We start from the raw sequence: 27105 nt of genomic DNA on the forward strand, positions 1-27105 counted from the left end.
TTTTTTTTTTAAGAAGCACAATTTATTTTTGCATAATATTCTAGCAATGTTCTTTATTTCATCCCAGCTCAGTTGAATCCATACTTTTTGAACCTTTTAATTAGGGGTACCTAGTCATGTGATCTCCATACTGATCTACAGTTTAGGACATGCTTTCCTGCATAGTCAGGAGATCCATCTCTTGTGTGGCTGATTTCCTGTGAACTACAGAATTACATCCTCCCCTATCAAATGCATCCTGACTGCTATCAGACACCTCCCCTTTCAACCTTTTGTGTATGTTTCTGTACTGTAAGCAACGTTGTAATATAACTTATCAGAGTAAAATGTCTCTTTCTCTGCCCATCCCCTCCTAAACTAACATTCTCACTGAAATCCATCTTGAGAGACAAGACTGTGTGTCTGGAGAGGAGAGGGTGGGAAAATGGAGGAAGTGCAGGCGTCAATATACGTCTATAGAAAGGAAAGGGGTGAGGAAGAGTGAGCTTCTAGAGGGTAAAAGAGGCATTTCTCTGATAAGATATATTACAAAATGTGTTATATTCACCTGTACTACAATAACTTTCTAAAGAGAACTTTTCAGGTATAGTGACAGGGCAGCATAATGTAGTGACAGACATGCTGATTTCAGAAGTCTGTCACTTAGGAGTTAATGTGAAGTTGTCTTTAACAGCTCACAACTTGAACTGCAGAGTGAGTGGCCAGTGAGGAGTTCGCTATGAAGGAAGGAGTCTGATGTATTCATGGCATGTGGCCTCCCCCATCCTCCAGCCCCTGACTGACATGTTTTCCATATTACTGTGTCAATTAGTGGCTGAAAGACAGGGGAGCATGCATGATATGCATATTAATTGGGTTTCTTGCTCCCAAGCAAATAAATTAAAAACAAGTTTCGGAGCTTAATTAATAATAGCAAACTGACAAGAATTCATTTTCACACTGGTGACATGGTGACATACAGGTAGTCTCTACAACAATGTCTTTCTTACCACAAATGAACAGCATTCCACTCTCTCTTATATTTCTCTGTAGTATACTGCTCTCTGTGCTTGGTCAGAGCTACCACTGTGTACCAAGCTATACTGCCCAGGTTCAACCAGTCACAAAAAACATTTCTTCTGTGCTGAAACTGTGGGAACTTTTGTTTTTTTGCTTGTGTATATATAGCCTACAAGGATTCTGCCATTTCTTAAGGCCTCCTGCACGCGACCGTATGTATTTTGCGGTCCGCAAAAAATGTATCCGCAAAAGCTATGGCTGATATCCGTGTGCATTCCGTATTTTGTGGAAAGGAACAGCTGGCCCCTAATAGAACAGTCCTATCCTTGTCCGTAATGCGGACAATAATAGGACATGTTCTATTTTTTTGCGGAATGGAAATACGGACATACAGAAATGAAATGCACATGGAGTACCTTCTGGTTTTTTTTGTGGACCCATTGAAATAAATGGTTCCATATACAGTCCGCAAAAAAAACTGAACAGACACTGAATGAAAATATCTTCGTGTGCATGAGGCCTAAAAGCTGGTTAGAAGTCACTTTTTCCAAATAGTTTGAGATTGTGGGTTGCATGTTCCAGCTTTGGCCGCGTGCTGCACAGCTTAAGTTGTGGGTTCTCAAAAACATCTTCCTAAGGGTGGGTTTAAACTAGCGTTAGGGATTCCGTTATGGCTTTCCGTTATAACATAGTTATAACGGAAAATAACTGAATGCCCAGACAGAATGCAAAAACGGAAGCCTTTAAAAGTCATTCAGTTTGCTTTCCGACCTAATAGAAGTCTATGGGAAAGCATAACGGATCCGTTTGGGTCCCGTTATGCAAGACGGAAAACAAAGTCCTAAGGCCTCTTGCATATGACCGTATGGCTTTTTCAGTATTTTGCGGTCCGCAATAAACGGATCCACAAAAAATACGGATGACATCCGTGTGCATTCCGTTTTTTGTGGAACGGAACAGCTGGCCCATGATAGAACAGTACTATCCTTGTCCGTTATGCGGAAAATAATAGGACATGTCCTATCTTTGAACGGAATGGAAAAATGAAAATACGGAAACAGAAGGCATATGGAGTACCTTTTTTTTGTGGATCCTTTGAAATGAATGGTTCCGCATACAGTCCGTATATGGAACGCAAAAAACAGAACGGAAACGAAAAATCAAAAGTTTGTGTGCAAGAGGCCTAATACTAGATCCTGTCTGACAAGAGGCTGCTGCATATTACATAGTAAAATTCTCATTGACTCTAATGCTAATGGATTGAAGTCTATGAGAGAAGCAGTCTGATGACTTCTTGTTATAGTTCCCTATGGGAACTATAAAAAAAAGTGTAAAAAAAATAAATTTATTTACCCCTTAGGGACCGGGCTCATTTTCACCTTAAGGATCAGGCCATTTTTTGCAAATCTTACCAGTGTCACTTTATGTGGTGATAACTTTAAAATGCTTTGACTTATCCAGGCCATTCTGTGAGTTTAGAAGCAAATCTTGAAATTTTCAAAAACCCACTTTTTAAGGACCAGTTCAGGTCTGAAGTCACTTTGTGAGGCTTACATAATAGAAACCACCCAAAAATGACACCATTCTAGAAACTACACCCCTCAAGGTATTCAAAACTGATTTTAATAACTTTGTTAACCCTTTAGGTGTTCCACGAGAATTAATGGAAAATAGAGATACAATTTCAAAATTTCACTTTTTTGGGCGAGTTTCCATTTTAATATTTTTTTTTCTAGTTACAAAGCAAGGGTTAGCAGCCAAAAAAACTCAATATTTATGGCCCTGATTCTGTAGTTTACAGAAACACCCCATATGTGTTCGTAAACTGCTGAACGGGCACACGGCAGGGCACAGAAGGAAAGGAATGCCATATGGTTTTTGAAAGGCAGATTTTGCTGGACTGTTTTTTTGACACCATGTCCCATTTGAAGCCCCCCTGATGCACCCCTAGAGTAAAAACTCCAAAAAGGTGACCCCATTTTAGAAACTACGGGATAGTGTGGCAGTTTTTTTGGTACTAGTTTAGGGTAGATATGATTTTTGGTTGCTCTATATTATACTTTTTGTGAGGCAAGGAAACAAGAAATAGCTGTTTTGGCACATTTTTTTTTGTTATTTACAACATTCATCTGACAGGTTAGATCATGTGGTATTTTTATAGAACAGGTTGTCACGGATGTGGCTATACCTAATATGTATAGTATTATTTCATTTATGTAAGTTTTGCACAATGATTTCATTTTTTAAACAAAAACATAATGTTTTATTGTCTCCATAGTTTTTTCAGTTTTTGGGCGATTATCTTGGGTAGGGTAATATTTTTGCGGGATGAGATGACTGTTTGATTGGCACTATTTTGGGGTGCGTATGACTATTTGATCGCTTGCTATTACACTTTTTGTGATGTAAGGTGACAAAATAGCTTTTTTTGCACATTTTTTTTTTTTACGGTGTTCACCTGAGGAGTTAGGTCATGTGATATTTTTATAGAGCAGGTTATTACGGACGCGGCGATACCTAATATGTATACTTTTTTTTATTTATGTAAGTATTACACAATAATATCATTTTTGAAACCAAAAAATCATGTTTTAGTGTCTCCATATTCTGAGAGCCATAATTTTTTTTTTGGGCCATTATCTTAGGTAGGGTCTAATTTTTTGCAGAATGAGATGACTGTTTGATTGGCACTATTTTAGGGGGCATATGACTTTTTGATCGCTTGCTATTACACTTTTTGCTTTTTTTACACAGTTTTTTCTTTTTTACGGTGTTCATCTGAGGGGTTAGGTTATGAGATATTTTTATAGAGCAGGTTATTATGGATGCAGCGATACCTAATATGTATAGTTTTTTCATTTACTTAAGTTTAATACAATAACAGTTTTAGTGTCTTCATATTCTGAGCCATAGTTTTTTTTTATTTTTTGGGTGATTGTCTTAGGTAGGGGCTCATTTTTTGCGGGATGAGGTGATGGTTAGATTAGTACTATTTTGGTGGGCATACGCCTTTTTGGTCTCTTGCTGTTGTACTTTTTGTGATGTAAGGTGAAAAAAATGGTTTATTTAGCACAGTTTTTATTTTTTATGGTGTTCATCTGAGGGGTTAGGTCATGTGATATGTTTATAGAGGCAGTCGAAACGGGTGCGGCAATACCTAATTTTTTTAACTTTATTTGGGGGAAATTACATTTTTTTAGTTTTTTTTACTTGAAACCTTTTATTTTTTGGGGGGAAACTTTATTTTTCCAACTTTTTTTTCACTTAATTTTTGGTCCCACTTTGGGAATTCAGCAGTGGCGATCGGAACTACACATGACGTACCAGGACATCATGACGTACCAGTACGTCTTGTGTCCCCAAGAGGTTAAAAAATGAAAAAAAAATTATAAAAAAAATCTAATCACCCCCTTTCCCCAAAATAAAAATATGTAAACAATAAAAAATTACACATCATGGGCATTGCTGCATGCAAAAACACCCATACTGTTAAAATATAAAAATATTTTTCCCGTACGGCAAATGGTGAAATGGAAAAAAAAAGTCTAAATGGCTGATTTGCGTTTTTTTGGTCGCTTCATCTACCTCAAAAAATTTAATAAAAAGTGATCAAAAAGTCATACACACCCCAAAAATTTAGCCCTCATACATCTCTGTATACATAATTTCAGGTGAAAATATGGCTATAAAAAAAAAAAATAGTTATATGGCATCACCATACTCATACTGACTGTTACAGTGTAGTTCACTGTGTCACGGGTTGTCGTACGTACTCGCTTTAGTAGCTCTCTGGCATACTAGCCGCGGTGGATTTCCTGTAGGTTGGTTGCTATGACCTATATGTAGTTGCGGCAGCCTGTGTGTGAACTGCTCCTTGTGTATGCATGCTCCCTTCCTTGTTGTCTTGGTTCTGGTGGGGTTAATAGTCTGTTCTGGGTGTGTCTGCTAGGTGTCAGATGACCTCGTTATTCTGCTCTTTATATACCTGTGAGCTGGGGGTTTGGGAGTGAGTCTGTCTCCAGCTTTGCACCTGACCTGGGGATATTCAATCTGCCCAGTCTATGTGGTCACCTAGTGAGACATCAAGGACACTTTGTCTGGTTCTGTGTCTTGTGGTGCAGCTGTCTGTTCGCCCATGGACTAATGCCGCATGGGGAACAGGCATCTGCTAGTCCATGTCTTTGCCTTTGGTGAGAGGGTTCCTGGGTTCTCCAGAGGGATTACATCTAGTTTATGTGTGCAGCTCTGCCTGTGACCGGCATGTATCGTTCCGCATGGGATCCAGGCATCTGCTTGTCTACCTTTCTGGGCATCTCTTCCTGTGACCACCATGCATCTGTTTTGCATGGGGTCCAGGCAGCTGCTTGTGTGCCTGTTTGGGCAGCCTTGCGTGTGACTGCCATTAGAGATGAGCGAACCTCTGTTTTAAGTTCGGCGTCTAAAGTTCGGGTTTGGATTAGCGGAGAATCCCGATCTGGAACCGGATATGGATTCCGACTTCCGTTGTGGTCCGTGGTAGCGGAATCAATAATGGCCGATTATTGATTCCGCTACCACGGACCACAACGGAAGTCGGAATCCATATCCGGTTCCAGATCGGGATTCTCCGCTAATCCAAACCCGAACTTTAGACGCCGAACTTAAAACAGAAGTTCGCTCATCTCTAACTGCCATGCATCCTTTCCACATGGGGTCCAGGTATCTGCTTGTGTTCAGGTTCCAATTTGTCTTGTCTGAACTGTGTCCTGTGCAGTTGTTTGGGTTCCAGTTTGTGTGCCTGGGTTCCAGTCCTTGTGTTTGTGTGGACCAGCATGCACTTGCACTGTCAGTCTCTGCAGGTAAGTGGACTACTGCACTGGGATCATCCTGGAGGTGCGACAAGTGAGACCTCAGCTAAGTTCACCCCCACCATCAGGGGCTCTGTGAATAACGGGGCTCACTGAGTCTCTGGGTTTGGCCCCAAGTCAAACCGGTGCACTTGGTCCAGTGGTATTACCTGCCACTGGTCCCTTACCTGCTGGTCAAATATCCTGCCATGTCTGTATCTTTGCGGAAAATAATTTGTGTTGGTGCTTGCCTTGTGTTTGTTTGCCTGAGATATGTACTAGGGGTCGGTAGGACACTCGCTAGAACATGACACAGACCTGGAGAATAAAAGTAATAGGTCAGTTTTACTGCATATGAAATGGTATAATTCCACCCCATTTGGAATTTCTTTCCCACTTCCCACCACATTTTAACTGTAAATGGTGCTATTAAACATTGCATCTTGTCCCACAAAAAACAAGCCCTAAAGCCGCATTCACACATCGTGATTTTAAAGCAAAATCAGATGCGGCTCTAAACACAGAACATGTGCCGATCTTTCCTTTATACCTAAAGGCTCCAATCCTGGTTTTGGTTCACAATCACTGATGGAAATCACTGACCAAAACAACTGACGTGTGAATCAGGCATAATATGGCAAAAAAAAAAAAGTTTGGCTTTGGGAGGGCTGGGAGTAAAAAAACAAAAAAAAAAAATGTGTACATTTCCTGGTCATTAAAGGGTTTAAAGTGCAGAGTCCCCCCCCCCCCTCCCCCCTTACCCTCATCCTATGTTCCCCTAGTACAGATGTGGCATATGAAATAGGTTCTAAACCTGTGGTGCATGTACACGAGGACTTGCATACCATGTCTCTAGGGGGTACTTACTGTACACTATGGTTGGGTTGGGGTACCCCAGCTGTGAGATGCAGCCCAAATCCCCCTCACCAATGATGGGCAATGCTGCACCATTTTAAGGGTAATACCTCCGTTTTACCCACAAACTCATGTGTGCACTGTTTCAGTCACATGCAGCAGCCACTGCGCATAAACCCAGCCTGCCTAGCCTTGTGTAATTTATTTAGTTTAGTGAGTGTTTTGCTTAGAAACAGCTAGAATCACTGGTTTAGTTTCCTGACAGAGCAGCTTTAAGACCTGCATACTCAATAATAATACAGTAATTCCTGTACTGTCTGATGGCTGCAGGTCATCAATTATTATCTCTGGGTAATGTAAGCTGCCTTGTCTAAGAGCAACATATTGTGGAGGGTTCAAAGTACAGTTCCATGATTCATAGAATATGAAACATGAATATGATACACAGAATAGCATAGAATATGATGCATGAATATGAAGCAGAATTTCTGAAAAAAATTGAGAGCTTATCCAGACTACTCAAGGTGATTGATTACCTGATTGACACTTTCTTAAGTGACCCAGCATTTTACTAAGGGTACATGTCACTAGGGCAGCTATATATATATATCATTATTTCTTTTTTTATGAAAAAGGAGGCCCAGCGAGTGTCAGGTGGCCATCCTCCTTGGCCAAAGTCAAGGAAGAGCCTGTCGTGCTCTAACTTTCATCTAGGCTGCCACCCCAGATGTCAGACAAGAGCCTCAGTTGAGGTCTAAAAGGGGGGGTTGTAAAATGGTGAGGAACCTGATGGCCACACACCTCCCCCGTAGACCTTCCGGAGGTAATCCATAAGGGTGCTCCACCTAATCCAGCAATAGAGTCAACCCTTATAAAAATATAAATACTTTAATGAAATTCAAACACGTATGACATGACAAACTACACTACACTGTTTTAAGGTAGATTCACCAGGGGTTAGGTGAGCTGATAATGGGTGGGGGAATAGTATCCCTACACTGATACCCTGAACTACACCTCAGCCCAGAGACGCCCCCTGATGGTAGGGACTCCCTGTCCTCAAGCCTAAACTACCACCTCCTATCATTCCCTAAATAGCTAAAAAATAAAAAATTGACAGGTGGTGGATGCTGGCTACGTGGTGGACTACCTATTAAACAGACAGACAAACATATAGAAAGGGTGCCCTATGTATACAACCCTGTTGATGTGAGAACACACCAAGAGGTACAAGGTGCACTGAGTAATCTAAAAAACACCCAAATAATTAATGTGATAGTTATGATAGTGAACTGAAAAACCCTGACGCGTTTCCCCCACGATGTGGGATCATCAGGGGGTGATGACGATAGATATATAGATAATCAATAAAAACAGATAAACTTAGATAGTCAGAGAACGGAGAGCAGGTAAATAAACCGAACTCCGTTAAACGGGTGTAGAACACCGTTGTTGATACCTCGGTGTCCTTACATGTTATATTAGACCCAGCAATATTATTTAAAGGAGGAAGAAACACATACGGTTCGGTGACTACTCAAAGAGCGGATAAGAGTCTCGAAGCGGTCATGAATAGAGGGAGATCCTATGTGGAAGAAAAAGACATTTATATATATATATATTTGTATATTGGAAATGCTGAACTATTAGATGCATTAAAAAGTATGACCATCACCAATAAGCACCGTGATCAGAGAGGCACTCACTGTGTCCATAGGGTGCCGAGTCTCAAATTCAGTGCGGCGCACTGGGTAGATGGTGGTACGGCAGATTTAGCTACAATGGTCAATTGACAACCATATGAATTACCCTGCGGGTCGAATCTTGGACCAGGTGACGCAATTTAAGGATAATGGCTGTGGAGTGAGAACATTTGACCATACTAATAAAGCCGATTCATAAATCTAACCTAAATAAGTCAATACAACACACCAAATTTACAGAAGGCTACCTTATAATTCGCCCCTCAATGGAAGGATCCAGACTGATATTGGACAACTGGTTACGTTGTATCTCCTGTGTTACAAAGGGTACTCAGTTACCAATCATCCATATCCTTAAGGTAACGATAAGATGCCCAGAGCGTACTTACATCCGATATCGGCCGAGTCTGATCCTTCATAAAGTTTCTTCCTCTGGGTCCAATGCTGTGTTCCCCAGTCCTCACCCTATTTAAAACTCCCTCCTACACTAGTCCCAGACGCAATTTCTGCCCGGACCATGACGTTATCACTTCCGCTGGCCGGCGTTGATACTCGATAAACGCGTGCGTTCCACTGTGGAATGCACGCAGAGGCGCCTACTTCCGGTTAGTGAATATCTGCCTGTTCACATACCGTGATGTATATTTGGCCGTTGGACCGCACTGCACTTACGGTCCCTTGTCGTATGCGCTCCATCTCAGATAAAGAAGGCTGGTGTATACCGCAAGTGGGCGTTAACGAGTAAAAAGGGTAAAGAATGATAGAAAGCCAGAGGAGCGGCATTGTCCTCTCATGGTACAGAAGCAGCCCTATTATGGGAGGTACAAAAAGAGACCCCTATATGAGGGCCAGATAGAAGAGAGTAACCTGGGGATATAGAGGAGAGCGTCAGCTTCACTGATACATGCCAACCCTTCATGATAAGAGGGGGGCATACTAGTACAAAATGAACCAGTTAGTGTCCATTTTATAAGATAATTAGACATTAGGGTGCTTTACGCACCCAGGCTAAGTTATGTGGACAAAGCTTTCATGATGGCCTTACATGCTTATGGGACTGGGAAAAAGGGGAGGGGAAAAGGGAAAGGGGAGGGGGGAGGGGTAAGAAGGGCATAGATCTCCCGCTGCTGGGCCAGATGGTCAGGCACAGAAGATGATGATTACTAGTAGAGGAATATAAGAGAAATATGAGAGAGAAGGATTAAGTTAGAAATAGATAGGTGGATGGACCGGGGAAATGGGGATACGGAAAAGGGGAGGAGCTAAAGTACCCCCAGCCTACATAGTCATAGAAAACATGAAAATGTTAATCTCTCATTGAGGCCACGGGGGGACTGGGAACGAAGTCTGTGGATCCATTCGCTCTCTTTTTGCAGGATCCTCCTGTCCCAGTCACCCCCGCAGGGGGAGGGAGGTACCAGCTCCAAAACCGTGAATTGAAGGGATGTAGGGTCGCCCCCATGACACTCATTAAAATGGGTGGCTACTGGTGTTACCGCCTTCTTGATCACGTCATTAATGTGCTCAAGTATCCTCCTTGCTCCACCCTGAAAAGTCCTTGTGACAAACAAACGTGAATGGTGGACACACAGTGACTTAACCGCCTCCGGACCGCCTAACGCAGATGTGCGGTCCGGAGTCGGCAGCCCTGCGCACAACGACGCATATACGCGTCATCTCGCGAGGGCCGGGATTTCCTGTGAACGCGCGCACACAGGCGCGCGCGCTCACAGGAACGGAAGGTAAGCGAGTGGATCTCCAGCCTGCCAGCGGCGATCGTTCGCTGGCAGGCTGGAGATCTGATTTTTTTAACCCCTAACAGGTATATTAGACACTGTTTTGATAACAGCGTCTAATATACCTGCTACCTGGTCCTCTGGTGGTCCCTTTTGTTAGGATCGACCACCAGAGGACACAGGTAGGTCATTAAAGTCGCACCAAACACCACACTACACTACACCCCCCCGTCACTTATTAACCCCTTATTAACCCCTTATGAACCCCTGATCACCCATGATCACCCCATATAAACTCCCTGATCACCCCCCTGTCATTGATCACCCCCCTGTCAGGCTCCGTTCAGACGTCCGTATGATTTTTACGGATCCACGGATACATGGATCGGATCTGCAAAACACATGCGGACGTCTGAATGGAGCCTTACAGGGGGGTGATCAATGACAGGCGGGTGATCACCCATATACACTCCCTGATCACCCCCTGTCATTGATCACCCCCCTGTAAGGCTCCATTCAGACATCCGCATGTGTTTTGCGGATCCGATCCATGTATCCGTGGATCCGTAAAAATCATACGGACGTCTGAATGGAGCCTTACAGGGGGGGTGATCAATGACAGGGGGGTGATCACCCTGATCACCCCCCTGTCATTGATCACCCCCCTGTAAGGCTCCATTCAGACGTCCGCATGTGTTTTGCGGATCCGATCCATGTATCCATGGATCCGTAAAAATCATACGGACGTCTGAATGGAGCCTTACAGGGGGGGTGATCAATGACAGGGGGGTGATCACCCTGATCACCCCCTGTCATTGATCACCCCCCTGTAAGGCTCCATTCAGACGTCCGCATGTGTTTTGCGGATCCGATCCATGTATCCATGGATCCGTAAAAATCATACGGACGTCTGAATGGAGCCTTACAGGGGGGGTGATCAATGACAGGGGGGTGATCAGGGAGTCTATATGGGTGATCACCCCCCTGTCATTGATCACCCCCCTGTCATTGATCACCCCCCCTGTAAGGCTCCATTCAGACATTTTTTTGGCCCAAGTTAGCGGAAATATATATTTTTTTTGGTTTGTTTTTTCTTACAAAGTCTCATATTCCACTAACTTGTGTCAAAAAATAAAATCTCACATGAACTCACCATACCCCTCACGGAATCCAAATGCGTAAACATTTTTAGACATTTATATTCCAGACTTCTTCTCACGCTTTAGGGCCCCTAAAAAGCCAGGGCAGTATAAATACCCCACATGTGACCCCATTTCGGAAAGAAGACACCCCAAGGTATTCCGTGAGGGGCATATTGAGTCCATGAAAGATTGAAATTTTTGTCCTAAGTTAGTGGAAAGTGAGACTTTGTGAGAAAAAAACAAAAAAATTCAATTTCCGCTAACTTATGCAAAAAAAAAAAAAATTCTATGAACTCGCCAGGCCCCTCATTGAATACCTTGGGGTGTCTTCTTTCCAAAGTGGGGTCACATGTGGGGTATTTATACTGCCCTGGCTTTTTAGGGGCCCGAAAGTGTGAGAAGAAGTCTGGGATCCAAATGTCTAAAAATGCCCTCCTAAAAGGAATTTGGGCACCTTTGCGCATCTAGGCTGCAAAAAAGTGTCACACATTTGGTATCGCCGTACTCGGGAGAAGTTGGGGAATGTGTTTTGGGGTGTCATTTTACATATACCCATGCTGGGTGAGAAAAATATCTTGGTCAAATGCCAACTTTGTATAAAAAAATGGGAAAAGTTATCTTTTGCCAAGATATTTCTCTCACCCAGCATGGTTATATGTAAAATGACACCCCAAAACACATTCCCAACTTCTCCTGAGTACGGCGATACCAGATTTGTCACACTTTTTTGCAGCCAAGGTGGGCAAAGGGGCACATATTCCAAAGAGCACCTTTCGGATTTTGCAGGCCATTTTTTACACATTTTGATTGCAAAGTACTTCTCACACATTTGGGCCCCTAAATTGCCAGGGCAGTATAACTACGCCACAAGTGACCCCATTTTGGAAAGAAGACACCCCAAGGTATTCCGTGAGGGGCACGGCGAGTTCCTAGAATTTTTTATTTTTTGTCACAAGTTAGCGGAAAATGATGATTTTTCTTTTTTTTTCTTTTTTCCTTACAAAGTCTCATATTCCACTAACTTGCGACAAAAAATAAAAATAAATTGAACACGCCATGCCCCTCACGGAATACCTTGGGGTGTCTTCTTTCCAAAATGGGGTCACTTGTGGCGTAGTTATACTGCCCTGGCAATTTAGGGGCCCAAATGTGTGAGAAGAACTTTGCAATCAAAATCTGTAAAAAATGGCCGGTGAAATCCTAAAGGTGCACTTTGGAATATGTGCCCCTTTGCCCACCTTGGCTGCAAAAAAGTGTCACACATCTGGTATCACCGTACTCAGGAGAAGTTGGGGAATGTGTTTTGGGGTGTCATTTTACATATACCCATGCTGGGTGAGAGAAATATCTTGGCAAAAGACAACTTTTCCAATTTTTTTATACAAAGTTGGCATTTTGTGACAAAAAATAAAAAGTTCTATGAACTCACTATGCCTATCAGCGAATACCTTAGGGTGTCTACTTTCCGAAATGGGGTCATTTGTGGGGTTTTTCTACTGTCTGGGCATTGTAGAACCTCAGGAAACATGACAGGTGCTCAGAAAGTCAGAGCTGCTTCAAAAAGCGGAAATTCACATTTTTGTACCATAGTTTGTAAACGCTATAACTTTTACCCAAACCATTTTTTTTTTTGCCCAAACATATTTTTTTTTATCAAAGACATGTAGAACAATAAATTTAGCAAAAAATTTATATATGGATGTCGTTTTTTTTGCAAAATTTTACAGCTGAAAGTAAAAAAAATGTCATTTTTTTGCAAAAAAATCGTAAAATTTCGATTAAAAACAAAAAAAGTAAAAATGTCAGCAGCAATGAAATACCACCAAATGAAAGCTCTATTAGTGAGAAGAAAAGGAGGTAAAATTCATTTGGGTGGTAAGTTGCATGACCGAGCGATAAACGGTGAAAGTAGTGTAGTGCAGAAGTGTAAAAAGTGCTCTGGTCATTAAGGGGGTTTCAGCTAGCGGGGCTGAAGTGGTTAAAGGGGTTGTCTCACTTCAGCAAATAGTATTTATCATGTAGAGAAAGTTAATACAGGGCACTTACTAATATGTTATTATTCATATTGCTTCCAGTGCTGGCTAGATTCATTTTTCCATCACATTATCCACTGCTCGTTTCTATGGTTACATACCACCCTGCAATCCATCAGTTGTGGTCGTGCTTGCACAATATAGGAAAAAGCACTAGCCTATGTCCACTCCCATGGTCCCGGCCACCAAAGAGGTTGACGCTTTCTCCTATAGTGTGCAAGCAGGGTGGTCTGTAACCATGAAAATGAGCAGTGTATAAGGTGATGGGAAAATTAATCAAGCCAGCAAAGAAAGAAATATGCGTAATAACAGTACATTAGTAAGTGCCTTGTATTAAAGGGGTTGGCCACCATACGCATAAAAAAATAAAAAATAGTCCCAGAGAATAACTAAAGCCAAGAGGTATTAGTATAATGAGAGATATACTGTGTATGTATAATTTTTCTAATGTGTTCAACATAGTATGCTCCCATAGATGAGAGCCTGTGTGGGCGGAGCAGCTGCAAAGTGAAAGTTATATCCCAGCATGCATCACAGCAAGCATCCTCAGAGGAGTGGTCACACGACATCCCTGGCCAACTGTGATGCCATAGTAACAACAGCACCTCAGGTGTCATTTCATCACAGACAAGTCAGCATAATGGTTTTTAGACACCATGTCCCATTTGAAGCGCCCCTACAGTAAAAGCTCCCAAAAAGTGACCCCATTTTGGAAACTACGGGAAAAGGTGACAGTTTTATTGATACTATTCTGTGTTACATATGATTTTTAACTGCTCTATATCAGGGATCTCAAGTCTTCCGCTATTAGATAGCGGCTCCCTGACGCCCGCATGTGAAACAATAAATCCCGGAAAGGTTTACTCGCAGTAAACCTTTCTGGCAACCTGTAGCAGTGTCCCCTTCTCGGCGCGTGCGCACAGTGCAAGAAGAAGCCGATGCCAGCAGTCCGCAACGGCGCATCAGGCTGAGCCTGTGCGCATGCGGAATCTTAAAGCGGGAGGAGGGGGAGGGAGGGAGAGGCGGCACTGAGGAGTAGAAGGTGGCGCTGGGCACGAACAGCGATGTGTGCGGCCGGGCACCATGCATCCACAGACCTCCCCTGCTTGGGCACCTTAATTCAATGATTGACAGGTTAGTAAAACCTGTTTTTCCGCAGACTAAAGCCACAAATAGCTTTTATAAGGCCACCTTAGAAATCAGAATGCTACCCTGGACATGAGCATATGTTTAGCTCACAGGGCTTATAGGTGGTGACAGAATCCCTTTAATCATATATATAAATATGATAATTTGGGGCAGGGTAATGAGCCCAGTCCTCCACACCATAGAGCAAGGTGTGCAGATACTGCATATGTTTGGAAAATGTAATAAAAAGTTTGTGAAAGAAAAAAAAAAAAGAAAACCTCCTGAAAATGAGAAGTGCACCTCCCTGAAATGAGTTTTTGCAGGTTGGGATGTCTGCTATATTACGTTGTTTTTTTTTTTGCAACGTTCATCTGACAGGTTAGATCATGTGCTATTTTTATAGAGCAGGTTGTTAAGGATGCGATGATGTCAAATTTGTCTACTTTCTTGTTTGTTTCACTTTTACATAATAAAGCATTTTTGGAAAAAAAATCATGTTTTTGTGTCTCCATTTTCTGAAAGCCATATTTTTTTCAGTTTTTGAGCAATTGTCTCATGTAGTGACTAATTTTTTGTGGGATGAGGTGACAGTTTGATTGGTACCATTGTGGGGTACATACAACTTTTTTTTATCACTTTTAATACCTTTTTTATGAAGTAACGTGGGAAAAATTTCAATTCCATCATAGTTTTCTTTTTTTTTATGGCGTTCACCGTGCGGGGAAAGTAACGTGATCCTTTTATAGATCAGGTCGTTATAGACGCGATGATGCCAAACGTGTAATGTATTTATTTTATTTTTTATCAATTATAAATGTGTGGCTATAAGAAGAGATTTCCTTTTTCCTTTTTTTTCCTTTTTTCCCACTTTTCTTTTTACATTTTTTTTTAACCAGACCGATTTGGTTCTTGAAGATCCAGTGGGTCTGATGGTTTACAATACACTGAAGTACACTGTATAGTGTACTGCAGTGCATTGCCACTCACAGTAAGCCTGATCAGGCTCCTGCCTTTAGCAGGAGCCTGATCGGCTATACCAAGGCAAGCCGGATGCCTGTGAAGGCGTCTGGTTGCCATGGTAACCATCGGGATGCTGCCACAGCAGCGCAGCGCCCAATGTGGGAGGGAGCTCCCTCCCTCTGTTAACCCATTAAGCATCGGGCCGCTGCCACAGCACTGCAGCAGCCCGATGGGAGAGGGAGGGAGCTCCCTCTATCTCTTAACCCCTTCCATACAGCGGTCCCTATGGACTGCAGCATGAAAGGGGTTAAACGGCTGACCTCAATGCCAACACCGATGTCGGCTGTTCCAAGCAGAGTGTGAGCTGTATATTATAGCTACCACTCTGCTAATCCTGAAACAGATCAGGGCGAGAGGTGGGGGGGGGGGGGGGGCTAAAGTGGGATCAGCAGTGCTGCAGCCGGCCGTCCGGAAATTAGGGGGGCACAATGGGAGCTGGAGCCCACAGGGGGGGAATATATATATATATACAGACGTGGACAAAATTGTTGGTACCCTTTGGTCAATGAAAGAAAAAGTCACAATGGTCACAGAAATAACTTTAATCTGACAAAAGTAATAATAAATTAAAATTCTATAAATGTTAACCAATGAAAGTCAGACATTGTTTTTCAACCATGCTTCAACAGAATTATGTAAAAAAATAAACTCATGAAACAGGCATGGACAAAAATGATGGTACCCCTAGAAAACACAGAACATAATGTGACCAAAGGGACATGTTAATTCAAGGTGTGTCCACTAATTAGCATCACAGGTGTCTACAACCTTGTAATCAGCCATTGGGCCTATATATATGGCTCCAGGTAATCACTGTGTTGTTTGGTGATATGGTGTGTACCACACTCGACATGGACCAGAGGAAGCAAAGGAAAGAGCTGTCTCAAGAGATCAGAAAGAAAATTATAGACAAGCATGTTAAAGGTAAAGGCTATAAGACCATCTCCAAGCAACTAGATGTTCCTGTGAGTACAGTTGCACATATTATTCATAAGTTTAAGATCCATGGGACTGTAGCCAACCTCCCTGGACGTGGCCGCAGGAGGAAAATTGATGACAAATCTAAGAGACGGATAATCCGAATGGTAACAAAAGAGCCTAGAAAGACTTCTAAAGAGATTCAAGGTGAACTTCATGCTCAAGGAACATCAGTGTCAGATCGCACCATCCGTCGTTGTTTGAGCCAAAGTGGACTACATGGGAGACGACCAAGGAGGACACCATTGTTGAAAACGAATCATAAAAAAGCAAGACTGGAATATGCCAAACTACATGTTGACAAGCCACAAAGCTTCTGGGAGAATGTCCTGTGGACAGATGAGACAAAAATCGAAGTTTTTGCCAAGGCACATCAGCTGTATGTTCACAGACGAAAAAATGAAGCATATCAAGAAAAGAACACTGTCCCTACTGTGAAACATGGAGGAGGCTCTGTTATGTTCTGGGGCTGCTTTGCTGCGTCTGGCACAGGGTGTCTTGAATCTGTGCAGGGTACAATGAAATCTCAAGACTATCAAGGAATTCTAGAGAGAAATGTACTAGCCAGTGTCAGAAAGCTTGGTCTCAGTCGCAGGTCATGGGTCTTGCAACAGGACAATGACCCAAAACACACCGCTAAAAACACCCAAGAATGGCTAAGAGGAAAAAATTGGACTATTCTAAAGTGGCCTTCTATGAGCCCTGACCTCAATCCTATTGAGCATCTTTGGAAGGAGCTGAAACATGCAGTCTGGAAAAGGCACCCTTCAAACCGGACACAACTGGAGCAGTTTGCTCATGAGGAGTGGGCCAAAATACCTGCTGAGAGGTGCAGATGTCTCATTGACAGTTACAGGAAGCGTTTGATTGCAGTGATTGCCTCAAAAGGTTGCGCAACAAAATATTAAGTTAGGGGTACCATCATTTTTGTCCATGCCTGTTTCATGAGTTTATTTTTTTACATAATTCTGTTGAAGCATGGTTGAAAAACAATGTCTGACTTTCATTGGTTAACATTTATAGAATTTTAATTTATTATTACTTTTGTCAGATTAAAGTTATTTCTGTGACCATTGTGACTTTTTCTTTCATTGACCAAAGGGTACCAACAATTTTGTCCACGTCTGTATATATATATATATACAGTGGCGTAGCTAGAAATGACTGGGCCACACAGCAGGCCTGGCAGCTGTTCCATCCGTTTTCTAAACTGTATATACTGTCACTGTATATAATTTCATTGTTTAATACTGTTGAGGGGGCCCTGACAAAATCTTTTAGTCCTCCTCCTCCTGGACGGGCTCCTTCTGGGTCAGGGCCCCAAAGCAGCCGCTTCCCCTATAGTTACGCCCCTGTATATATATATGTATGTGTGTGTATATATATATATATATATATATATATATACATATACATACATACACAGTACAGACCAAAAGTTTGGACACACCTTCTCATTCAAAGAGTTTTCTTTATTTTCATGACTATGAAAATTGTAGATTCACACTGAAGGCTTCAAAACTATGAATTAACACATGTGGAATTATATACATAACAAAAAAGTGTGAAACAACTGAAAATATGACATATTCTAGGTTCTTCAAAGTAGCCACCTTTTGCTTTGATTACTGCTTTGCACACTCTTGGCATTCTCTTGAGGAGCTTCAAGAGGTAGTCACCTGAAATGGTCTTCCAACAGTCTTGAAGGAGTTCCCAGAGATGCTTAGCACTTGTTGGCCCTTTTGCCTTCACTCTGCGGTCCAGCTCACCCCAAACCATCTCGATTGGGTTTAGGTCCGGTGACTGTGGAGGCCAGGTCATCTGGCGCAACACTCCATCACTCTCCTTTATGGTCAAATAGCCCTTACACAGCCTGGAGGTGTGTTTGGGGTCATTGACCCGTTGAAAAATAAATGATGGTCCAACTAAACGCAAACCGGATGGAATAGCATGCCGCTGCAAGATGCTGTGGTAGCCATGCTGGTTCAGTATGCCTTCAATTTTGAATAAATCCCCAACAGTGTCACCAGCAAAGCACCCCCACACCATCACACCTCCTCCTCTATGCTTCACGGTGGGAACCAGGCATGTAGAGTACATCCGTTCACCTTTTCTGGCTCGCACAAAGACACGGTGGTTTGAACCAAAGATCTCAAATTTGGACACATCAGACCAAAGCACAGATTTCCACTGGTCTAATGTCCATTCCTTGTGTTCTTTAGCCCAAACACGTCTCTTCTGCTTGTTGCCTGTCCTTAGCAGTGGTTTCCTAGCAGATATTCTACCATGAAGGCCTGATTCACACAGTCTCCTCTTAACAGTTGTTCTAGAGATGTGTCTGCTGCTAGAACTCTGTGTGGCATTGACCTGGTCTATAATCTGAGCTGCTGTTAACCTGCGATTTCTGAGTCTGGTGACTGGGATGAACTTATCCTCCGCAGCAGAGGTGACTCTTGGTCTTCCTTTCCTGGGGCGGTCTGCATGTGAGCCAGTTTCTTTGTAGCGCTTGATGGTTTTTGTGACTGCACTTGGGGACACTTTCAAAGTTTTCCCAATTTTTCAGACTGACTGACCTTCTTTTCTTAAAGTAATGATGGCCACTCATTTTTCTTTACTTAGAATTTGTATTATGGCAAGAAAAAAGCAGCTAACAGTCTATTCAGTAGGACTATCAGCTGTGTATCCACCTGACTTCTCCACAACGCAACTGATGGTCCCAACCCTATTTATAAGGCAAGAAATCCCACTTATTAAACTTGACAGGGCACACCTGTGAAGTGAAAACCATTTCAGGTGACTACCTCTTGAAGCTCATCAAGAGAATGCCAAGAGTGTGCAAAGCAGTAATCAAAGCAAAAGGTGGCTACTTTGAAGAACCTAGAATATGGCATATTTTCATTTGTTTCACACTTTTTTGTTATGTATATAATTCCACATGTGTTAAATCATAGTTTTGATGCCTTCAGTGTGAATCTACAATTTTCATAGTCATGAAAATAAAGAAAACTCTTTGAATGAGAAGGTGTGTCTAAACTTTTGGTCTGTACTGTATACACACACACACACACACACACACACATTTTAGAAGGTTCTGATCATGGACTGTGGGGATCAGAACCTTTCAGCCGGCATTAGGATTCTGTGATTGACTAGTCTGTACAAACTAGCCAATCAGAGCGATCACCAGGAGGCAGACTGGACATGCGCTGCTCTTAAGCAGGTTAGCAAAAGCAGCGCATGTGCAGTTACAATAAAGGCATGGACGAGCTTTCTCTAAAGCTCTTCCATGTCGCGTGCAGCCATGGACGAACTGGCTGCACTGCAGAGCGGGGCTCAGGGGGGCGTGGCTTACTATAAAAAGATTAGCAGACAGATTGTTTTTAAATAAAATATATTTGGAAACTCATTTGTACCCTGCCTCCAACAATGTTGTGTAAAGTATTTATATAGTGGCCAACCCCTGTAACTTCCTCTACAGGATAAATGCCACTTACTGAAGTGAGACAATAAATAAACGAATGCTTTCCATTTCCTCATCTTAGGCTACTTTCACACTAGCGTTCGGGCGGATCCGTTCTGAACGGATCCGCTCATAATAATGCAGACGGAGGCTCCGTTCAGAACGGATCCGTCTGCATTATTTTAGCATAGAACAGCTAAGTGTGAAAATAGCCTGGGACGGATCCGTCCAGACTTTCAATGTAAAGTCAATGGGGGACGGATCCGCTTGAAGATTGAGCCACATTGTGGCATCTTCAAACGGATCCGTCCCCATTGACTTACATTGTAAGTCTGGACGGATCCGCACGGATCCGCACGCCTCCGCACGGCCAGGCGGACACCCGAACGCTGCAAGCAGCGTTCAGCTGTCCGCCTGTCCGTGCGGAGGCGAGCGGAGCGGAGGCTGAACGCCGCCAGACTGATGCAGTCTGAGCGGATCCGCTCCATTCAGACTGCATCAGGGCTGGACGGCTGCGTTCGGGTCCGCTCGTGAGCCCCTTCAAACGGAGCTCACGAGCGGACACCCGAACGCTAGTGTGAAAGCAGCCTTACCAAGCTAGAAAGCCCAAGCAAAGAGAGTGAGCACCCTCAAAATATGAGAAAGTGAAGTGTGCGCAATAGTGCTATCACACAGTGGAATCCAGCACCCAGTAAGTTCAGGCACCCTAGGGTCACCACTCCTGGGGAACTTCTGCATCTTAGGCTTTCAAACAACTCAGCCCATGGCTTCCATCCAGACTATCAGAGTCATGTACTGGTAGCCATCAGCTTACCTGCATAACATAACAGACATAATGGTCTCGGACATAACCACTGAGAAAAACAGATGCTATACTTGATATTAGCCAAAATGCGGGCAGCAAAAAATAAATAAAAAATTGCAGATTTACTTTAAATCTATGTCTATGCAGGAGATTTGGAGCTGTGTATTACAAAACAAAGCTTTGGCTGTATCTATTAGGCTTCTTTCGCACTGCTGGCAACTTCCGGCAGGAGTTCTGTCAGACTGTTCCAGCAGAGAACAACCTGCTGGAGCTCTTTGGATCCGGAATTCCCGGCGGAGATCTGTCTGCTACCCATCATATGTTGATGTGACAAAGAGTAGAAACTAATGATAGTGCCTGCAATCTGTACAGGGAGTGCAGAATTATTAGGCAAATGAGTATTTTGACCACATCATCCTCTTTATGCATGTTGTCTTACTCCAAGCTGTATAGGCTCGAAAGCCTACTACCAATTAAGCATATTAGGTGATGTGCATCTCTGTAATGAGAAGGGGTGTGGTCTAATGACATCAACACCCTATATCAGGTGTGCATAATTATTAGACAACTTCCTTTCCTTTGGCAAAATGGGTCAAAAGAAGGACTTGACAGGCTCAGAAAAGTCAAAAATAGTGAGATATCTTGCAGCGGGATGCAGCACTCTTAAAATTGCAAAGCTTCTGAAGCGTGAACATCGAACAATCAAGCGTTTCATTCAAAATAGTCAACAGGGTCGCAAGAAGCGTGTGGAAAAACCAAGGCGCAAAATAACTGCCCATGAACTGAGAAAAGTCAAGCTTGCAGCTGCCAAGATGCCACTTGCCACCAGTTTGGCCATATTTCAGAGCTGCAACATCACTGGAGTGCCAAAAAGCACAAGGTGTGCAATACTCAGAGACATGGCCAAGGTAAGAAAGGCTGAAAGACGACCACCACTGAACAAGACACACAAGCTGAAACGTCAAGACTGGGCCAAGAAATATCTCAAGACTGATTTTTGAAAGGTTTTATGGACTGATGAAATGAGAGTGAGTCTTGATGGGCCAGATGGATGGGCCCGTGGCTGGATTGGTAAAGGGCAGAGAGCTCCAGTCCGACTCAGACGCCAGCAAGGTGGAGGTGGAGTACTGGTTTGGGCTGGTATCATCAAAGATGAGCTTGTGGGGCCTTTTCGGGTTGAGGATGGAGTCAAACTCAACTCCTAGTCCTACTGCCAGTTTCTGGAAGACACCTTCTTCAAGCAGTGGTACAGGAAGAAGTCTGCATCCTTCAAGAAAAACATGATTTTCATGCAGGACAATGCTCCATCACACGCGTCCAAGTACTCCACAGCGTGGCTGGCAAGAAAGGGTATAAAAGAAGAAAATCTAATGACATGGCCTCCTTGTTCACCTGATCTGAACCCCATTGAGAACCTGTGGTCCATCATCAAATGTGAGATTTACAAGGAGGGAAAACAGTACACCTCTCTGAACAGTGTCTGGGAGGCTGTGGTTGCTGCTGCACGCAATGTTGATGGTGAACAGATCAAAACACTGACAGAATCCATGGATGGCAGGCTTTTGAGTGTCCTTGCAAAGAAAGGTGGCTATATTGGTCACTGATTTGTTTTTGTTTTGTTTTTGAATGTCAGAAATGTATATTTGTGAATGTTGAGATGTTATATTGGTTTCACTGGTAAAAATAAATAATTGAAATGGGTATATATTTGTTTTTTGTTAAGTTGCCTAATAATTATGCACAGTAATAGTCACCTGCACACACAGATATCCCCCTAAAATAGCTAAAACTAAAAACAAACTAAAAACTACTTCCAAAAATATTCAGCTTTGATATTAATGAGTTTTTTGGGTTCATTGAGAACATGGTTGTTGTTCAATAATAAAATTAATCCTCAAAAATACAACTTGCCTAATAATTCTGCACTCCCTGTATACAGCACTGCAGAGAACTTTGAGAGTAAGGGGAAATACATTATAATCAGGAGATCCTTCACACACCAATAGCATTGTTCAATTTTGGAGCAACTTCTCTCTTTTGTCAAAGCCCTTGCAATTTAATTAACCTCAATGTTAACATGATATGTAAACTAATCCTACAGTGATTTGTTAAGCCACTGCCTCGTTTTTTTTAACCTACAGATGGTAGAAGAGATGACAGATAGGAGATAGTTGTGTAGCACCCCAGGAGAACTACTGCAAAGGGTTAACAAAAGCTAAAAGGGTTAATGCAATGTTATTGAGTTAAATGTTATGATTTGTTGTGCCTTGTGCCCTAATAGCAATGTATAGGCAACCAAAAGGTTAACAGTTTGACAGACTGTTTAGGTTACAAGTGTAATGGACCTGGTTTGCCCCCCAGGTTTGTAGAAAGTCTAGTCTGAGCAGAGCAGGAGAAAATATTGTGTAAAAGCACCTGCTATCTGGGGTTTTAGCTGCCAAGGAAGCAACTTTCTTATCAGACTAACCCTAAAGGAAGGCGATAAGAAGGTTCGAAGTCCGTGCAAGCTTCAGACAACAACGTATTTGCACATTTATGGCATAAAGAGTTTTCTGCTGTGGAAAGGGAATATTGCTTCAGCACCTACCACATTTTGAGGTGGACTGGCCATCCAAATCTACAAATCTGCACCCCCTCAGCCTGGGAGTTGCAGGAGGAGTTAACAGGGACCTAACTGCATGCCTGTGCTTTTGTTGGCAGATTGCAAAGTGTTCTAAGAAAGAGAGACACGGAGTACTGCAATTACCATTATTGTTGCTGTCTATACCCTGCTATTGGGAGGTCTATATTGTGTTTTCTTTTGAAACTGTACCTTTTACTGTTGTGTGTACTACTGCTCCAATTTTCAAGTCAGTAAAGAAAGACCTTCTTTATTGCAACCTATGGGCCTTATTATTAAGTCCTCCATCTGTCGATCTCTGACTCTGCCCACCTGCCTTGCATGCTACCAAATACCTAACTTAAAGTGCACCGCCACTACCACCAAGCAGGAGCCCCAGTACCAGGGTGTGCCCAAAGCAAGAACGGGTAAGTTCTCCAGTCACTGCATGGCCCCAGGGAGTTCCAGAGGGAACATTGCCACTGTGAACTTTGAGTACTACTACTACGACCACCAGCATAGCCACTAACACTTGTAAGGGATCACTCTCTCTCAGGGGGTTGCAGTCACAGACTTCTTCGCAGACAACTGGATTTAATGTCCAAACTGTTGCTTTATTGTGACACTTCAGCACCCACACAAACATAGGCATCAAAATGAAATAAACACCTGCCCATCTGGGCTCTAACTAATACACAGTAGTTTTCCCTGACTCCCCTCTAAGCACAGGTTTACACACAGGGTCACAGGCTCCAAGCCTTAGGAGATCCGGTCATCAAACACAAGTCCATATGGGGAAGAGGTTTGGCTTTGCGTAGCCTTGTGGCTCCTCAGCCCTTCTGGCTGAGACCACCCAGAGCCTCACTAGGCCTCTGCTTCCAAGTCCTCTCTTTTCACAGACTGACACACAGAGGGTTGGTTTTATGCCTCCTTGATTGATGACCTCAGGCTAGGGAAAAACCTGCCGTGGAATGGGGGTGTACTGGGAAGGTCCCACTACCAAACCTACCTGTCCAATCCAAATAAAATCCAGCCCTTGTACTCCAACAAAACAAATATCTCCAGCAACTATGTTTGCTGAAGCCAGCGCCATCCTCCTGGATTTTACTTATCTTACCCAGCTGAGGAACCTGGGTGAGATATACACCCATTTCAGGACTTTTACTGTACACCTCGCAAAATACTCCTCCCATCTTCATTTCCCCTGAGGGGTCGCTGTAGTTGCCAAGACTGTAAGTAGGGATGGGCGAATCGACTTTGGATTAAACATCTGAAGTCGATTTGCATAAAACTTAGTTTCAATACTGTACAGGGCGAGTGCTCCATACAGTATAAGAATGCATTGGCTCCGATGAGCCGAAGTTATTACTTTGCGAAGTCTCGCAAAACTTCGCATAATAACTTCAGAAATTGATTTCTACTGTAAAAAAACATTTCCCGAACTTTGGTTCCAAGTGGTACCTATTTACATTGTAGCGGCAATGTAGTAAAAATACAACTTCCTCTTCAGGATTGGACTGAGGTTCCTTTTCTCCTGGACCTTTGGGGCCCAATATTGTATCAATGTCTGCGCCCACTAGAAGATCATCTGGTAATCTGGTGAGCCACTTCAACACTGGATATGAGATAGATAGATGATAGATATGAAATGCACTGTACGGTTAGTATATTACAGACACCCATCTAGCAGCTAATAGCGGATATTGGCCCCATTTCTTATTGCATCCACAGGTTTGAAGTTTTTAATCTGCGAGGCAAAAAAAGATTTGCAGATGCATATTAGCACATGACATCATGTCCTTCCATGACATCACAATGATGGCCTTTGCACAAAAACACCAAACACTATTGGAGCTGTGCATTTCTTTGCAAGAGGGTGACCTGCACAGTCAAAGGCTAGAGCAGGTATGTATGGAGGTTCCCCAACAGCCTCTATGCTCACAGGAAACAATGGGGGGATACATTACTGGAGATAGATAGATAGATAGATAGATAGATAGATAGATAGATAGATAAAAAAAAGTTTTTCCCCTCAATCTGCACTCAATACACGGTTACACCATAATGAGAAAGTGAAAGAATAGCAATTGTTACAAATGTATTAAAAAGGAAAGGTAAAATTTTTCATGGGCATAAGTATTCGGACCATTTGCTATGACACTGGAAATTTAACTCTGGGGCCTTCCGTTTTCTTGATAATTTACAATTTGATCGGATTATGAGAAATTCAGTTGATTGGACATGATTTGGAAAGATACACCCCTGTCTACATAATGTCTCACAGCTGACTATGTATATCAGAGCAAAAACCAAAAAAAATCAACAAGAAGCAACTAAAGAACTCTCAGACTGTGAAAAACAAGATTCTCTAATCTGATAAAACCAAGACTGAACTTTTTGGCCGGAATTCTAAGAATCATGAAACCAGCCACTGCCCATCACCTGTCAAATAACATGCCTATAGTGAAGCATGGTGGTTGCAGCATCATGCTGTGGGGTGTTTTTCAGCAGCTTTTACAGGATTGGGTTAAAACCTAAAGGAACAAACTACAGAGAGACGCTTAATGAAAACCTCATCCAGAGTGTTCTTCATTCAGACTGGGTCAAAGATTCACATTTCATAGAGACTATGACCCTAAGAACCCAGCCATGACAACACAGGAGTGGCTTAGGGACAACTCTGTGAATGTCCTTGAGTGGCCCTCTAGAGCCCTGACTTGAACCCAATTGAACTTCTCGGAGAGACCTAAAAATGGCTGCCCACTGATGTTCTCCATGCTGACAAAGAGGATCTGCAGAGAAGAATGGCAGAAAATCCCCAAATCCAGGTGTGCAAACCTTGTGGCATCATACCCAAGAAAACTGGAGGCTGTAGTGTAAAGGTGCTTCAACTAAGTACAAAATAAATGGTCTTATGTCAATTCAATACTTTAGTTTTTCCTTTTCAAATAGAAAATTCTGTTCTCATTTTGTCATTATGGGGTATTAAAGGGCATCGGTCAGCAGATTTGCACCTATGAAATCCCCTGACCTTTTGCATGTGTGCTTGGCAGCTGAAGTTATCTGAGTTGGTCCCATGTTCATATGTCCCGCATTGCTGAGAAAAATTATGTTTAAATATATGCAAATAAGCCCCTAGGGGCAAAGGGGGCATTGGCGTTACACCTAGAGGCACTACTCTGTTTGCAACTGCCTGGCCCTGTCAATCAAAATGGAGAGGATGTGGCAGTTACAATAGATAGATAAAAATAGAAAAAAGGGCTGCACTCCAAAAAATAAAATTGAAAAAAACAGTTTTCACCCATGTGAATGGTGGATTGCATACATGAATACTGATTAATTATTCAATAAATAAAAAGAAAATGCTTACATAGTGTACAATAATCATACAGTGAAATAAAAATAGTGGATAAGAATCAAACATACGTGATTACAACAATTCATTAAAAAGTGAAATAATAAATAGAATAAAAAGAGCAATATTTCATATAATTGAAAATGAACACCAATTCATAACATATGTGAAAATAAAGTGACGTGTGCAATAATCATGATGTGTTAAAATAAGATGGGGGGAGGATTAAAAATACACCAACCAGTGCGCAGACCTCGCCAAACTTGGCGTGTAGAGAACACAACAGCACATGCTTGGGTTCCGCCCTTAATTGCAATGACGCCGCTGTTGGAGCTTGCGCACAAGCGCGCCGAGGTTGCGATGGACATATTGGAAATGGCAAACTATAAGGATATATAGGCGCAAGCGCAGTATGAGTAGAAGTGACATACCGTGCCATTTCAATCACTGGTCAGACAATCCAACA

General features: G+C 42.6%; 1 protein-coding gene across 9 annotated transcripts in view; it reads right to left on the reverse strand.

The window, feature by feature from the left end:
* The window catches only part of DDO (D-aspartate oxidase), a 51546-nt gene that overhangs the window by 12677 nt on the left and 11764 nt on the right, over positions 1-27105 (reverse strand). For 2 of the 9 annotated variants that reach the window (XM_044290019.1, XM_044290022.1), the window contains one exon: positions 8204-8265. The exons of the other annotated variants lie outside the window; for them this stretch is intronic. The gene's annotated coding sequence lies outside the window, so the exon portion shown is untranslated. The remainder of the gene's footprint in view (positions 1-8203; positions 8266-27105) is intronic. 9 annotated transcript variants of the gene reach the window in all.

The sequence above is a fragment of the Bufo gargarizans genome, chromosome 4, assembly GCF_014858855.1.
Source record: "Bufo gargarizans isolate SCDJY-AF-19 chromosome 4, ASM1485885v1, whole genome shotgun sequence".
Classification (NCBI taxonomy): domain Eukaryota; kingdom Metazoa; phylum Chordata; class Amphibia; order Anura; family Bufonidae; genus Bufo; species Bufo gargarizans.